Source organism: Lissotriton vulgaris, chromosome 3_1, assembly GCF_964263255.1.
Source record: "Lissotriton vulgaris chromosome 3_1, aLisVul1.2, whole genome shotgun sequence".
Taxonomy (NCBI): domain Eukaryota; kingdom Metazoa; phylum Chordata; class Amphibia; order Caudata; family Salamandridae; genus Lissotriton; species Lissotriton vulgaris.
In genome coordinates this window covers 1,729,750,508-1,729,767,238 of record NC_141689.1, presented here as the reverse complement: position 1 = coordinate 1,729,767,238, position 16,731 = coordinate 1,729,750,508, and positions in this window count along the sequence as shown.

Genomic DNA, 16,731 nt, shown 5'->3' with positions numbered 1-16,731 from the left:
TTCTCTCAAGTGCAGGCCTGGGCGAACCATCCAGGGTAGTTTTCCCTCAAGGGCGTTTCTGCCCTGTCAGCAACCTCCTGACAAACTCAACTATAACATCAAAGCACTCCAAATGCCTGTGTCCTCAGCCCATACTATGAGACGCTTCATAAATTCATGGTAGCTGTGTTTAATTAGGGTCGCTGCTAGTCCCTCACGATGTATGCCATGCCATCGAATATTGAGGCCACTTTTTCAGACTACCTACTGGCTGAACAAGTATGCAAGGTCGAATTGGTGACGAGGGCACTCGGGCAATGCAGTGGGCTGCTTTTTTGAGGAGCCGGGGGGGGGCGATTTGGGCGGTTTCCGCGTTGTTCAATGAGGCCAGCGGCCCAGTGGGTGCCTGAGTGGCCATTCTGGAAGTAAATGGGCGTCCATTACCTCTTTCTTATCAATGAAGAGGTGTCACTCCCTTTCTCTCGCTGGGCCGGCCCATTAATGTATGTATATTGAGCGGTGCAGGGGAGCAAAAGTGGCCTCACTTGTTTTCTTTTTTTTTTCCCTGGATTTTTTTTTTAAAACCCCCACCCCTTTTTTTTAATACAATTTCACTGAAGCAGTGTTTTGCAAGGCAATATGCAAATGTAGGCCACTTTTTTTAGCCTGCCCGGGCCGATTTTAAATCCCAATCCAACCCTGCAAGTGAGGCAACCAACCTTAGCATTTAGTACACATTAAACAGTTACAGGGTTGACCACTAGTGCATTTGGAAGAAGTGCTCAAATCAAAAGCATTAATACCCAACATTATCAGTCAGAACGAAAAAATTCATCTTATAGATGTGGTGCTGGGATGGCGGTAGCCAGCCAGTGTCCCACATGTGTAGGCCTTACTCCACAATCCCTAAAGATACCACCACATTCAGTAAATCCAAATCAGAGTGAGCCACGAGCTGTTCACTCTCATTTATTTAAAGCCTCTGGCCATGCCTGGGGTGTAAGCACATCTGGGTCCTCTGATAGCAGGACCGCCAGGGCTTTAAGTGGGCCGGGTCTCAAGGGGTCTGAGCACCAGCAGTTTTTTTCAGGGGGGCTCGAAACAGGTCTCTATCGGGCTCTGTTTTGAGCCCTGGCACAGGCGCTCCGTTTTTTTCCGGACTGCAGTGACAGTAGTTTGCTGTCAGTGCAGTCCAGAAAAAAATGCCAGGGCGCACAGAGCCTGATAGAGACCCGTTTCAAGACAGCAGGCACATCGGTGTGTACGTGCTCACATTGCTCACTTCTCACTAGGGGAGAAGTTACGGCATGACGTCATGCCAGGTGAGCGGTGTAGTGGAAGGGAAATCCAAAGAGTCATTTTCTTAATGGATTTCCCTTCTATTTCTGAAAACGCTAAACCATGGCTTCAATTGGAAGCTTTTTCAATGTTATATGTAACCAGCCATAGTTGCAGCTTATTTATCTTATGCAACTAATAACCATTGACAAAGCCAATAGTCCTTACTTGTTGTAGGTGTAATGTGACTTATTGTCTCACATATTTGGATGCAATGACAAGAAGAGCAAAATACAAGTCGGGCGGAACACTATGCTAAACACAGATTTTTAGCGTAAGAGTGTTAAAGGCACGCCCCTATTTACATTGACCACGCCCCTTTGACAGACCCCCCAGTTTTTTCATCCCACTTAAAGCCCTGAGGACCGCTAACCTGCTACATCCATCCCCAACTTGGTCTTGAAAATCTGAGTTCATTTAATTGACATACAATTTCCTTGAGCCACTGGCTGTGCTGAAAGTTAGGTCGAAGATTATACCAATGAGGCTGGCTACGAGTGAGCAGATCACCGGGTTGAGGGCTGGCTTGTATGTCATTCGACTGGTTTTCAACAGGATATGCCAGATCCTTCGCATGTATTTCTGTGCGCAGTGGGCGGGGCCAGGGCTCGTTCGCCACTCACAACAGTGTTCTTGTCGCTATGTCTCTCGCACTACCGCATACTGGACAGGTAGTTAGCCCGGCTGCCGCGCTTGACCGCTGTCGGCTTTGGAAGGAGAGGTTGCTGGTTGCAGGTGTGGTCTTCCCGGCTCCTCGGCGGTCTCCACGGGGTTGCCGCAGCACTCAATGTGGGGATTTAGGAGGCGCTGCTGCAGGATGCCGTCTTTGCAGGTGCTTTGATTTGGGGTGTGCAGTGGATCTTCCCACCCTAGTTGGCTGTGTGGTGCCGGGGTGGCAGTAGCCAGCCAGTGTCTTAAGCATGTAGGCCCCACTACCGGATTGCTGAAGATACCACCACACACAGTATATCCACATCAGAGTGAGCCACAAGTGATTCACTCCCATTTATTCAAAGCCTCTGGCCACGCCTGGCCAGAGAATGCAGTGAAATGAAATGAAAATAAAATTTGTAAAGCGCTGCAGCTGCCCTCAGGCGTCCAGGCGCTATGTGTGTACATCGGGTCCTCTGATAGCAGGACCGCTAACGTGCTGCACTAGACAGACCCATACTAAAGTACATAGGTTGAAGTCAAACAGAACCATAGCTAGGACAAACATCATGTACAAACATGAAACTGTGTTCAACAATCAGATTATTGAATGTTCCGCATATTGATCAAGGGCAAACTGTCGTTGGGTCACACCCAGAAATTCAACCAGCCCACATACCCATTTAGGAGGCAATCAACATAGATTCATGTCTGCCGACCAGATTTTAAGATTTCCTTTTTAATCCTATGAGATTCAACGATGGCTAGATATCACAAGCTAAATTTCTTGAAGACCGACTTCTATCTAATGAGAATTACTTTTCAGATGACACAGACATCCCGTGTTCCCTGCAGCAGTACATCCCAGACAAATGCAGACTTTTGTTCTTTGCCACTTATAAGACAGACAGCACCAAGTGTTTGAATCCATCTCTTGAACTCTGTTATCCAGTTCTGCAATGTGGACTTGGAAAGAAAAACCTTGTGTGAACTAGGAATATTTTGGTAGTGCTTCATGTATCCAAAAAGAGAGATTGTCCGCACTGTTTTACTGAGGGCCATTTCATTACCAAGGACACAGTTGATTCATTCAATTTTTATGTAAAGAAAGGCATGAGCCAAATCAACCTTCTGATTTGCAAACTCTCATTTCGCCAGGCTAAAAATACAAAGGAGACTCCTGAAATTGGCTTTATACATTAGTTGCTTTTGAACTTTCAGTAAGAAGTTCCTAATCTTCTTCTTGTTCTGTGATGTCATTAGTCTCAAACTGGTAGCAGGGTTTGTTCTTCATCACTATTCGTACGTGGACTACCAGGTTTCATCTCTAGTGGGGGAGGGGTGGTCTTTTGAACAGTTGGTTAAATAAAATAGACAAACACTATCTGCTTTAATAGATAATCAAATCTGTTTGCTCTGTCAGTTGGCCTTTTTTCTTCACAAGGGAGCTTACAGCCAGATTCATCAACCAAAATTACGATTGCAATAGCTGCGAATTAGCCATTGCGATCGCAATTAAATTAAATGCAATTCATGATGTGAAAAATGACCAAATAGCGAATTCACAAAATCGATCATGCGAATTCGCAAAATCGATCATGCGAATTCGCAAAATAAATCGCAGAATCTAGGTGGAACCCCCTTAGCGAATCGGAATTAGCAAGATTCCAAGGATTCTGCGAAATAATTTGCGATTTCGCTAAATAATCGCAAACCCAATTCATGGAAAAAAAAATCGCTAAATTGCTATTTGCGAGGCACAATTTAAGGAGAACCCATGCCAGGTGGTAAACATGAAGTCAATAAAAAAAAATTCAAAAAAACCTAAACTAGCCACAGGTGCGAGCCTGACCAAACACACTTAAGGAGACACAGTAGGAGCATGAGGACTTTCACAATGCCAGGACTCTACATGGTGGTCAGGCGGCGAAGGTTGCAGTCTGCAGCAAGGAACAGACGCAGGTTCCAGGTGCGAATCTTCCACCAGCGGATCACCCTTCTGGGCCAAACTGAGGAGCAAATCTACTCAAAGTACTGCCTGAATGGGGCAATGATTACAAAGCTGATCCGGGACCTAGAGCTCCTGATGCAGCACCCAAAAAGGAGGACCAATGCCATGCCCACCCATGTCCAGGTCTAGTGCAGCCTGCACCTCCTGGCCTCCGGAAGCTTCCATGGGATAGTTGCAGTCGCAGGGGGGTTCTCCCAGAGCACCATGTCCCGCTGCCTAAGGAGTTTCCTGGAGGCAATGCTGACTCGGCTACACCATTACATCACATTCCTGACCACCCAATAGGACTTGAATCAAATCAAGCTTGATTTTTACGACATTGCGCAATTCCCCCATGTAATTGGATGCATTGACTGTACCCACATCAACATCTGCCCACCTGCACAATCAGATTACATGTACAGGAACCGCAAGGTGGCTACCGTGGTTAACCCACTGGTCAATCCACTTGTGAATCTTTCTCTTAGAGTGGGGAAGGTCCCGTCGCCCTGGAAAAGGGCCATGGTGATCCCCCTCCTCAAGAAGGCCGGTTCGGACCCAAAGGTTTTGGCCAATTACAGGCCGATCTCCCTTATCTGAGCGTTGGCTAAGATCACGGAGAATCATGTGCATGGCGTCCTCTCCAGCTATCTAGAGTCCAGTGATCTGCTTCACCCTTCACAGTCCGGTTTCCGCCCTAATTTAAGCACGGAGACGGCACTGTTGGAGGCGTCGGAGATCATCAGGGAGACTCTGGATGCTGGAGGTAGGGCCATGCTGGTCATGCTTGACCTGTCGGCGGCCTTTGACACCGTCCCCCATGAGGTGCTTCTCGCCAGACTACATGACATCGGTCTGAGGGGGACGGTGTTCAACTGGTTTACATCTTTTCTTGAGGGTCGCCGACAAACGGTCTGGGCCTCTCCGAGCTCCCCCGAGATGCCGCCATTGGGAGTCGGGGTCCCACAGAGCTCTGTGTTGAACCCGACTCTCTTCAACATCTTTATGACACCTTTGGCGGCACTGGTGGAGTCTTTTGGGGCCCGGATCGTGTCCTACGTGGATGACACAAAGCAACTGCTTTTTGCGTGTGGGAAGGATCAGGCCTTCGATGGAGAGAACATCCGGGGGTGTTTGGAGCTGGTCTTTAGCTGGCTTCAGCGGAACAGCCTCAAGGCCAACCCCAGCAAATCGGAGGTGCTGTTCTTCGGCTGCTCCCTTGACCCTGACTGGCGGGCGTGGTGGCCCATGGATAGGTGTCCCCCTGCCCAGGCATCGCTGGTGGCTAAAAATTTGGGAGTAAAGTTGGACAATAGCCTGACGTTGATTCCACATATTCAGGGTCTGACGGGCACCTGCTATGGGATACTCAAGATGCTCCAGAAGTTCCTACCTTTGCTCACAGAAGAGCATAGGAAGATTACCGTGCAAGACTTAGTGGGCTCTAGATTGGATTATGCGAACGTCCTTTATATAGGTCTCCCGGACTATCTTGTTCAGCGGCTGCAGGTTGTGCAGAACTCCGCGGCCCGCGCGATTTTCGGCCTTCATAGCCGAGCGAGAGCCTCCGGACTGGTGCAGTCGCTCCACTGGCTGCCCATCCGAAAGCGGGTCATGTTCAAGGTTTTGACCTTGGCGTATAAAGCGCTATTCGGCGCGGGAGCAAAGTATCTACAACGCAGGATGGCCTTCTACCGTCCGACTAGATCACTGCGGTCAGAGTCTTTGTTTCTGGCCATGGTGCCTCGAATTAGGAAGGCACGCACTGGGGGTCGCTCCTTTAGCCTGAGGGCCCCTCAGTTGTGGAATACCCTGCCTTTGGTGCTACGATCTTCTCCGAATTTGCTCCTGTTCAGGAAAGGCCTGAAGACGTGGCTTTTTAATCTTTAGGATTCCTATTTCTTTTTTTCTTTTTTTTCTTTACTTTGCTTATTGTCTGTATTGGTGTTATGTTCTTTTATTCTGAGCCGCCTCGATAAAGCGCCGGGACACTCCTCGGAGTAGCCGTGCGCTATAGAAATAAATTTATAACATAACATAACATAACAAGTCCTACCACTCCCTAAATATCCAGATGGTGTGCAACGCTAAGACAATCATCATGGGCATAGTGGCACAATACCCGGGGAGCACACATGGCTCCTTCATAGCCCAGCACAGCGGTATGCACACACGACTGGCCAGGGGAGACTTTGGCGAAGGACACCTTCTAGGTAAGTACACATGCCAACAAATAGTACATTGCAACCATGTAGCTGCGCATAACAGGCACTCACCCTCTGCTCCTTTCATTCAGGTGACAGCGCCTAAGGTCTCCGTGAGTACCTCCTCACCCCATACCTCAACCCTGCCACATCACAGCAACGGCGTTACAATGCTGCACACATCCGCACAAGAAATTGCATTGAGCAGACATTTGGGCTTTTGAAGAGCCGATTCCGCATACTTCACAAGACTGGTGGGGCCCTAAAATACCAGCCTGAGGTCTGCTGCCGCATCGTGGCCGTGTGTGCAATACTCCACAACATTGCTACCAAGCGGAGGATACCTGTAGAGGGATGTATGATGTTACAACGCATGCTTTTACCACGCATACTGTTACAATGCAGGTTTTACCACGCATACCATTACAACGCATTACACTTGTGAGTGCTGGATAGTGAATAGTTTAATTTACTATTACAACTCCAGTCCTCGTGGACACTAGGGAAGGTGTTGGATTGTAAATTAAACTTATTCCTTATCCTAGAGCACCCCCCATTGTAATGCGTTGTAATGGTTTTTGTTGTAAAACCTGAATTGTAACAGCACTGCGTGGTAAAAGTTGCATTGTAAAGGATGTTCCCCCCTGTAGAGATCTCTGGCAGTGAGTCGGAAGGGGACAACCGCCCACCTGCACATGTGCGTCATGCACGCGGGGAGAATCCTGCTGAAGGGCACAGGTGCCGCAACCAAATAACAATGAACTGTTTCTAGTGCACCCACTCCCCTCACCCAACACTTCACCCATGCATGACAATTAAAATAATGACATGAGTCAGATTAACTTTTGCATAATAAATCTTATTGTTTTTTTCACAATAATGTAATATTTTTTCTATAAATTGCATGTGTGCTGTATTGACTCATACATCCCCATGTTTGTGAGGAGGGCATGCTTGTATCATCAGCATGGCCCTGCATGGAAAATAATTAATAGTCAGTGGCGCCTCCGGGCGGACGCTCCCAGTCGCCTTTCGACCTCCTCCACATCAGCATTAGCCCGTGAGGCTGCAGTGAGCCTGGTGCTGCGGCGGGGTACCATCACCAGCGGCAACAACAGACTGCCGTGGCTGGAATTGCCCCCACTGGCATCATCCCCCCCAGCTGCCTGGCCATGGCCAGTCGCCTACAGACTCTGCACTGCAGTGGTGACTTGCTCCAGTGCCCTAGCAACATCCTGGCAGCATTGCACCATTTATATTTACATCGCTAGTGATCGGCGCGATAGTTGGGAGGTGGCATTCCTGATTATGTGGTTGGAGTGTGTGTACGCTGACAGGTGGGTCAGCAGCTGGCGGCGGCGGTTGACATCCTGCTGGGACAACAGGACCTGGCTGTTTTCCCAGACAACAGCGGTCATGCTTTCCATGCTGTCAGTGAGCTGTCCCACATTACGTGCAGTCTTGTGCAGCTGCAGGTGGATGGCTGCCAAGTGACGTGCCTGCTTTTGATGTACATGGATCATCCGACGCTCAATAGACAGGCCAGGTACCTGGACATTCACCCCCCTGCCAGCGCATGGTGTTGTGTCGCGTGGCTCCCTCACCAGTCCGCTGGACTGTGATCGGACAGTGGCTGTGCGCCTTGTCTGCTTCCGTGCTGCAGCTGTAGTTGCCAGTGCCACTGGCATGGGTGTAACTCAGGGTGGTTGCGGCGCGCCTGTTATTGCAGGGGTGGCCCTGTCCACAGGGGCAGGTGGTGGTACTACTGCTGCTGGTGCTGGCTGTGATGGTCCTGGTTTAGGGGTAGGATGGCCCTCTCCCTCAGTGTCCTCGGAATTGTCGTCAATGTGAAGGGCCTCACTATTGGTGCTGGGTTGTTCTGCGCCACCTGTGATGTAATGGGACGGTGATTAATGACATGTTTCTTGCACATGGGAGGTTGCTACATGCATGCAGGCTAGCATTCCCTGACTGGCTTTAGGAATGACTCTCACTGGACAGGTCTGGCTGTATGGGGCTATCTGGAAAATGTGGTCACACTACAAGTCCCACAATGCAATTGGGCTTTTCTGGTGTGCATGGCCTGCATGACTTGGGTTTCTAATGGGTAGCTCTGGAGTCATGGCCACTGTTAGGGGACAGGGTCGCAGTCGCATGGCACTTACCTTGGGATTCTTGGGGGGTAGGGAGGAGTCCAGCCGGGTTAACCCCACGCATGCCTCGGGATGCAGGGTGCTCTCCACAAGGTCCTCCAGTGGGGTGTTGGGTGGTACAGTGGGCTCTCCTTCTCCGGTTGTGAGTCGCTCCCACAGCCTCTCTGCAATTCTTTCCTTAGCACGCCCTCTGAGGTCATACCACCTCTTTTTCAGGTCGTCTATGGAGCGCTGGGTTACTCCCACTGCGTTTACTTTAGCGCGGATGCGCAGCCAAATGCGCCTCTTGTCTGCCTCAGGCACCCTCCGTGAATCCTTCCCGAAAAGCCGGTCATGATGTATGGATACTCCCTCTATTAAATATTCTAATTCCTGCTTGGAAAATGTAATTTTTCTTTTTCTTCCTGAGGCACTGCTCCCTGCTGCTTCCTGGGACATTTTCTGGGGTAGTTTGTCTCCTGATTTGCAGCTGAAGGTGGTCTGTAGTGGAGCTCTGGCCAGTGCTGCTTCCAATTTCAGGCTCAGTGTGCTGGATGAGGGAGGGAACTGCCTGCTTCCTGGTTGTGATGTCATCACTGTGCTCGAAATGCGACTTCCCGTTTTGCGATCTCGCAATTAGCGATATCGCAATTTGCGATTTCGGTAATTACGAGATTGCAATTTCTACACAGAAAAAGGGCGATTCTGCGATTTTTTTTGTGATTTAAGCAAAATCGCAAACGGCAATTGCGGCCGATTGCGATTCGCTTTTTTTGATCGTATTTCTTCATGAATCCCATTCTGCGAATTCTATATTGCGATTCGGTAATTCTCGCAATTTAGAATTCGCAGAATGTGGCTTTGATGAATCTGGGGGTTAGATTCTATGTCAGGACGGGAGGCTTCAGATTAGGCTGTATCTTTCTCCATTTTATTGTATTTATTTTCCTCCAGCAGCCTTTCAAAGAACCATCATTTTACATTAAAAATGAACACAGAAAAAATTCCAAACAGCATCAGCCAATCCCATGCCAGGAAGCCTCATAACTTCCCCTGCGGACACTCTATATTCCTCTTTCTTCGCTGCTCCAGCAGCATACAGATGTGTGACTTTATTTTCATTTGTTACATGAGTGATTTACTGATTGTTTTTTTCCATGGTACTGCCTACGCTGCATTTCAGTGTAGCGGTTTTATAAGCGGTTGTTAATTACTGCGTAATTATAGCTTTTGTTGCAGGTTTGACCGCAGGAGTGTTTCTCCTCTCCTTCGCTGCCGAGGCGTTTTACCTCAGGCTCTTTGCGCGGTGTGGCCTCCCACCACTAGGGGACTGCGCGCCCTTTCGCTTGCACTCCTCAGAGTGTTTTACCCCCCGCAGCGCTGCGAGTTGTCTAGTTCCGGTCCAACTGTCATAGCGGTTTAGAGGGACTATCAAGAGGAAGAGGAGGAGGTCATGTACCTACCGGTTGATGACCACTTTTGTCAGGTCATGGACTCCTCTATATTTAAGGCAGTGTCCCAGGTGGTTGCGCCACTGGAGAAGAAAATAGACCTTACAGGCACAATGTCAACCCTACCTCCAGGCCAACCCTCCTCTTGTGAGGTAGAACCTAAACGAAAGCTTTCTGAGAACACAGGTGTAGACACAGATGCCTTTTCTCGTCTAAAGAAAACATTCCTGAATGCCAAGACCTCTGTACCTCCTAGAAAACCATAGGAGAGTCTGGCTGGGCCCTCTGGGGTTCCCGACGATGTAGCTACATTGGACCCAGATGAATACCCCCAGACCTACGATGGGGGTTGGGAGCCGGAGCGTCATGGGGCCCATCTCAACCTTCCCAGTCAGCGTCTACAGACCGGAATGCTGACATGCTCAATCCTGACAAATTGATACATCCTGTTCGTCGCAGTGGGTTCCAGCCCCCAAGGTGGCGACCTACATGGAGGCTAGACTGTGTAAGCCCCTAGATCAGGAGGTACGTAGTTGCCTTCACGCAGAGAGCCTGCGTCCTACCCTGCAGGGTAAGGTCTCAGTTACACCGGAAGTGGACCCCAGGATAGCCACCTTCTTAGCGAAATTTAATCGAAATCCCAAAAAAGGCATTGATCGCTTGTGGAGAGCGTGTCAAGATAAACTATTGGACACAGCGGTGCATTTGGCTAAAATTCTAGTTATGGCCGAAGACACCAAGGACTCAAGCACTCTGATTTCCCGGATATACTCTCTAGTTGGACACAGAGAGCGATTATTTTCCTGGGCAATGCTAATGTGGCAATATCCACTGAGTGACACAGCGGGTCCAATTTTGGACGGCAATCTCTTTGGGGATCCCTTCGTCAAGGAAGTGGACAAGTTCGTCAATACGTTTAACTCTGTAGGCAAAGCCAAACATCAATTAAATGTATCTTTACCCCGTGTGTTTTTGGCGAAGCTGGTCGTGGCAGGGGGCGCTTGACCGGCCAACACTACAATAGAGGCTCCTACAAACAAGGTGAGTCCCACAGGGTACAGTATTAAGATCCAGACAAATTCAGGAAATTCTACCCGACCATAGGTTATCCCCATCGCCGTTGTGGCACAGGCTGAGGAGATGGTGGTTACAACAACCAACGAGGTGAGAATACAGAATGCGGAGAGTTTGAAGTTGGGGGGCAGACTCCAATGTTTATTTCACATTTGGTCTTTTGCTTACCTCCGACACTTGGGTTTTGCACACCGTCAAAGGGTTTGAAATAGAGTACTCAGACCTGCCCACTCAGCCCCTTCGACCCAAGCCTACAGCCTTTACACTAGCACAGAGAATTCTAATAGACAACAGGGCCCTTCAACGTCTCAAAGACCTTCACTTGTGCAAAGGTCTTACCTACTCGCAGGTCGTGCCCCTCACAGAGGAGGCCAGAACGGAGTTATGGTGGGTCGAACACATGGATGCATGGTACGGCCGAGCAACATTATGTTCCAAACCGGGTCTTGTAATAGAGTTCGATGCCAGTGGCTCGGGTTGGGGTGCTCGTTGCGGCGAAGTGTCTACAGGCGAAAGATGGTCATCTTCAGAAAAAGCCCTTCACATCAACTGCTTGGAGTTGATGGTGGGTTTGTTTGTAGTGAAGTGTTGGATAAATGACAGGATCCAAAGTTGTGATCTTCTCAAGATGGACAATGTGGCAGTGGTACGCTACATTAACCATCTCGGCGGGACTATTATCCAATCTAGCGTGCGATCTTTGGGAATATTGTCGAGCCAAACAGATATCCCGGTTAGCGGAGCACCTTCCAGGGTCTTCCAATCAGGTGGCAGACTAGTGCTCTCGCCACTGGAAAGATACCAGTCTATGGCAACTTCATCCAAGTGTTTACAGGTCCGATGGGGTCCATTCTCAGTGGACCTCTTTGCCTCTCGTCTGGACGCACAACTGAAACTTTACTACAGTTGGCGCCCGGATCCAGAGGCGTTGGCAGTGGATGCTTTCCTCCAGGATTGAAGTAAGGAACAGGGTTACGCGTTTCCCCCCTTTGCAATGATCATGAGGTTATCAACCCAGGTGAGGAGACAGCAGGCGGATCTAGTAGTAATTATCCTGATGTGGAGGTCGCAAGCCTGGTTTCCGGTTCTGATGGAACTTTCCTGGGATTTTCCAATCCCTCTATCCCTCAGTCCTGATCTCCTCAAGGATCCTTAGGGGAATCCTCACCGCCTTCTGTCCACAGGCAGCATGCGTTGGCCTGGCGGGTTACAGGCAATGCTGGAAAGTCTCAGGCCTTTCGAAGGATGCTGCCACGTTGCTTGCTAGATCCTGGGCCAAGAGCACCAATAAGAGATACGTATCCGCTTGGTCAAGATGGGGCAGTTGGTGTTTGCGACTACAAGTGGAGCCGATGGGGGCGGGCATTGTCCACGTCCGTAACTTTTTAGCCTCGTTGGTGAAGGAGGGATTGGCTTATAGGTCAATAAAACCTTTCGCTCAGCGATCTCGGCGGGCCATGTTCCATTGGATAATCGACCAATTGGGAAACACCCTGTGGTCTGTAATTTATTGAGGGGTATCAGGCTGTCAGTACCTCCAGAACGACAATACTAATTTAGTGGGATGTGAACAGAGTTCTGAACCTGTTTCGGTCATGGCCATCTAACAAATATTTGTCGAGAAAGCAGATGTCCGCTAAACTTGCAATGTTGCTGTATTTGATTTCTTGTCGCAGAGTTTCGGATGTGAGGGTCTTGGCTCTCTCAAGCCAGGTTTACACTCCGGAAAGAGTTACCTTTAACATTTCTAGACATACTAAGTGCAATTCACGCTCGGTATCCTATCCTGCGTTCCCTGGTGTCCCAAAATTGTGTGTGGTTAGAGCACTCAAAGCCTACGAGGTGGCAACGATCGATATACGTCCACAGGGCGTCAAGCAACTGTTTATTGCTCTTACAAAACCACATGGGGTTGTTTCGTCCCCTACTATTGCGGAATGGGTCTGCTGGGTTACGCAGAAATTAGGTATAGATATCTCCCGTTTTGGAGCTCACTCAGTAAAAGGTGCCATGGCATCCAAAGCTTTTACCCTGGGCGCACAGCTCGAAGATATTTTGAATGCCGCAGACTGGTCCTTGAACTCCACCTTCAAAAGATGTTATTTTAAACCAGTAGTGTCACTAGGTTCTATGGTGGTGGACACGCTTTAAACTAGCCTAATCTGAGCCTCCGGTCCTGACATAGAATGCAAAATTTCCTAGCTAATGTGCAGGAAAGTTTCAATTCTATTAAGGACACTGAGGTGAGGATTAGCCCACCCGGTTTTTCATTAGAACCCACCCAGAATTTCTGCGTTTGTCGGGTGAGTAAAATCTTTATGGTAAAAGTGCTTTACTACGAACTGTTGTTGATGATGTTGATGCTCATTGCCAGTTGACAAATTAAATTGTACTAAGGGGTTTCATTGGAGTTTACTCCCTTGAACTAACCTAATTTTCTTTCGTGGTAGGATCGGGTACTGGCAAGCAGGAATAATCAGGAGACTACCGTGATGGGGTCGCAGGAAAAAAGACGAGGATAGAGTGTCTGCAGGGGAAGTTATGAGGCTTCCTGGCATGTGTTCATGGGAAATGTAGTTTTAATGTAAAATGATGGTTCTTGGAAAGGCTGCTGGAGTACAATAAATACAATAAAATGGAGAAAGATACAGTCTAATCCTCGCCTCTGCGTCCCTAATGGAATTGAAACTTTCCAGCACGTTCGCTGGGAAATTTTGCATTCCTTGACATCTTAATGCTGGATTTCAGAGTTACCCGAAGAAGAATTCCCCTGTGTGATTCCTTTTGGCATGTTGGTGCAGGCGTCAGGTCGCTACAGTCTTCATCGGCATCCCAGGTCCCCCGCAGTTCTTGACCATCCATATCCCAAATTTGCAGAACTTAATGGGCTCCTGTGCAGGCAGGCAGAAGAGCATGACTCTGCTGATGCTAAGTAGGGGCTAGGGGTGGGGAAGCAAAAGAAAGGACAGCCAGTTGAACTTGATCCGCTGCAGGAGGAGAAAGAGCACCTCTGAAATACAGCTGTCCTTTCCACCATATGTGTCTAACCAGCAAACCCACACAATCCCTATTCTTGTTTTAAAAAGGCTCCCCAATACTTTCTCAAGGTCTTTAATCACATCAACTCTTCAACAGCTGAACAGATTATCATAATAGTTTATCACAATTATACTAGGGCCCTCAAGAATATCCAGCAACATAGGCTGATACCGTGGGGACTCTGACCCTATCCTTTATACTTCCCTGTAACAGAAGGAATACTAAAATAGAAAGTCCATCCTTAGATTTCCCCACTTTGGATGGAACTGCTTGTGAGTGGAAGGTTAGGTATTTATGTAGTTGAAATGGATTTACTGCCCAGGTTTCCACGCAATAGGGAGGTTAAAGTTCCCTATGGGGGAGAGCAAGTCTGGAATATTCAATTTGGCATTTATCCCTGCCATGTCCCAAGAAATTAAGTTTATATGATTGTTCACCTGTGTTCTAGAGGGATCCAAGTGCTTTAGAAGAAAGGTGTTGAGACTCTAAACAGTGATTGGAATAAATATGAGTCAAAATGTATCTTAGCCTCTATTTTGGGGAGGGTCAGCGGGTCTTAGGGGTAGGTGTTCGGGGTTTGTGGGGGGTCACTCAGGAGAAAGGGGAAGGGGGAAGGGGGAAGCAGGAAAAGGAGGAAAATTCAGTTCAATACATGTGTTACTGGTTTGATGCAACGTATTTAGATATATTTTTGTTAGTGAGATGTGATGGCATCAATGGTAGGTAAGCGGCCGATAAGCGGCTGCGAATATGCACATTTAATGTATGTGGGCTTAACAATGTTCTTAAAAGGAAACGTGTATCTGCTGAGTTAAAATTGATAAATCCAGATATTTTGTGTTTGCAAGAGACACATACTCCCTTGTCTAATAGGAGGATTTGATCCAATCTGGACTATACGGTCATTTCAACATCTAGACAGTCTACCATGAATAGGGGAGTAACAATTTTAGCGCGACGGGTAATCTCTGGTACGGGTAAGGAAAAGGCAGATAATTTGGGGAGGTGGGACATTGTGGAATGCCTTATAGGAGACACAAAAATAGTTTTTTGCACAATCTATGGCTCGAACCTAGATGAGGCAGACCATTGAATTTCTAAATGTAGAATTGGCTTTATGGGAAACACCATTGGTATTGACTGGGGATTTTAATATAAATTGGGAAGGCCAGATGTGGCACCCCGAGCAGTGGAAGTATATTGGACGCAAACCAAAAGTGTATAGGGCTTTACAACAGCTGTTGCAGAACCATGGCTTAGTAGATGGGTGCCAATACCAAGACAGGGTCTGGGCTCACTGGCAATAAGGACAAGCCTCACCATCAATTAACTATAAACCAAAAGCAGTACCAATATTGCCACACTACTTAAACTTGGATCAAGAGTGATCACTCGAATCACTGACTAAAACAGTAACTCTCGGGAAATGTTTTATCCGGAATGAATCCAATGAGTTTTATTATTTTTGCATCACAAATATCATATCAATGAGCAATTTTTTCATTTGAATACAAACAACACTTGTTTAGCTCCACTCACAGAGACCGAAGAGCGTGGACCCCCTGATATACTCAGCGTACAAGAACCAAACAGGAAACGAAAAAAGAGCCGTTTCACTGTGCTATCCGGGAAACAGTACCCGACTTACTCCCACGCTACAACAAAAATCTCCACTTCTATCCGAATTTGTGACAACAAAGGTTTTTGTTAAATCGCGGCATGCGTAAAACTATTTTCAACCACAAAAGAGAACCCAGCAACTGAGAGGCACATGGTCCTGATGAGATGTCCCCACAACAAGGGGTCATCGAAACGCGTAGACCTTCTCTACCCAGCATTAGGAATTTCCGATTGACTCTCAAGCATATCAAAACTCTTTATTTGCTGATTTCCAATGCTACGTTTTCTAAAATTTTGATGTTGTAAATATTTTTGTATAATGGTTATATGTGTGTATATATCAATGTGTTGTTCTGTATGAATGTCGAATGCAAGTTGAGAGTTTGTTGCAAAAAACATTGTCTTTTTGTTTGTTGAATTTATGTTCTTTGACATGTTACGTGGAGCTAAACAAGTGTTGTTTGTATTCAAATGAAAAAATTGCTCATTGATATGATATTTGTGATGCAAAAATAATAAAAATCATTGGATTCATTCCGGATAAAACATTTCCCGAGAGTTACTGTTTTAGTCAGTGATTCGAGTGATCACTCTTAGTAGATGGGTGGGCAGTAGTGAACCAAGGGTATCGAGGGTATACGTTTTATTTGTATCCATATAATGAATTTGTTCGGCTAGACTATATGTTTTTACCCCGGGCATTTACGGTTGATGCTAAGATGCAAGTATGGCCCAGTGTTAGTTGATCTTATCAGCCTTAGTCCCGCAAAGGCATACAGATCTTTTACTTTTAATTAGAATTTATTATGTGACCCTGATTATATTACTCATATTAAAATCCGGGAAAATTGTTTTTGGAGAGTAACAGAGGTTCAGCTGCATTGCCAATGGTCTGGGACGCTCTGAAAGCTGGGCTTAGGGGAGAGACATTTAGTTATGGATGGAAAAAGCAAAGGCTTAAGAAGGAGCAAATGCCTGGCTTTTTAGCAAATTTAAGGGTAGCAGAACAAGAACTTATACAAACGGTTAAAGACAAGGTAGATCCCAAGACTGCACAAACTAAGACGGCATGCTGTAAGGCTCGGATTAATGGGAGGTCAGGAGGTCAGTGCGCTCTGTGTAGTGCCAGATTGCCATCCCCTCTTCCTGCTATCATGTGATAGTATTGAGTGTTGGGAGGGGGCCTGGTGCCACATGGTCCACCTGGTCTCACATACGCACAAGTTTATGGATAAATACCACTTACTATTCTT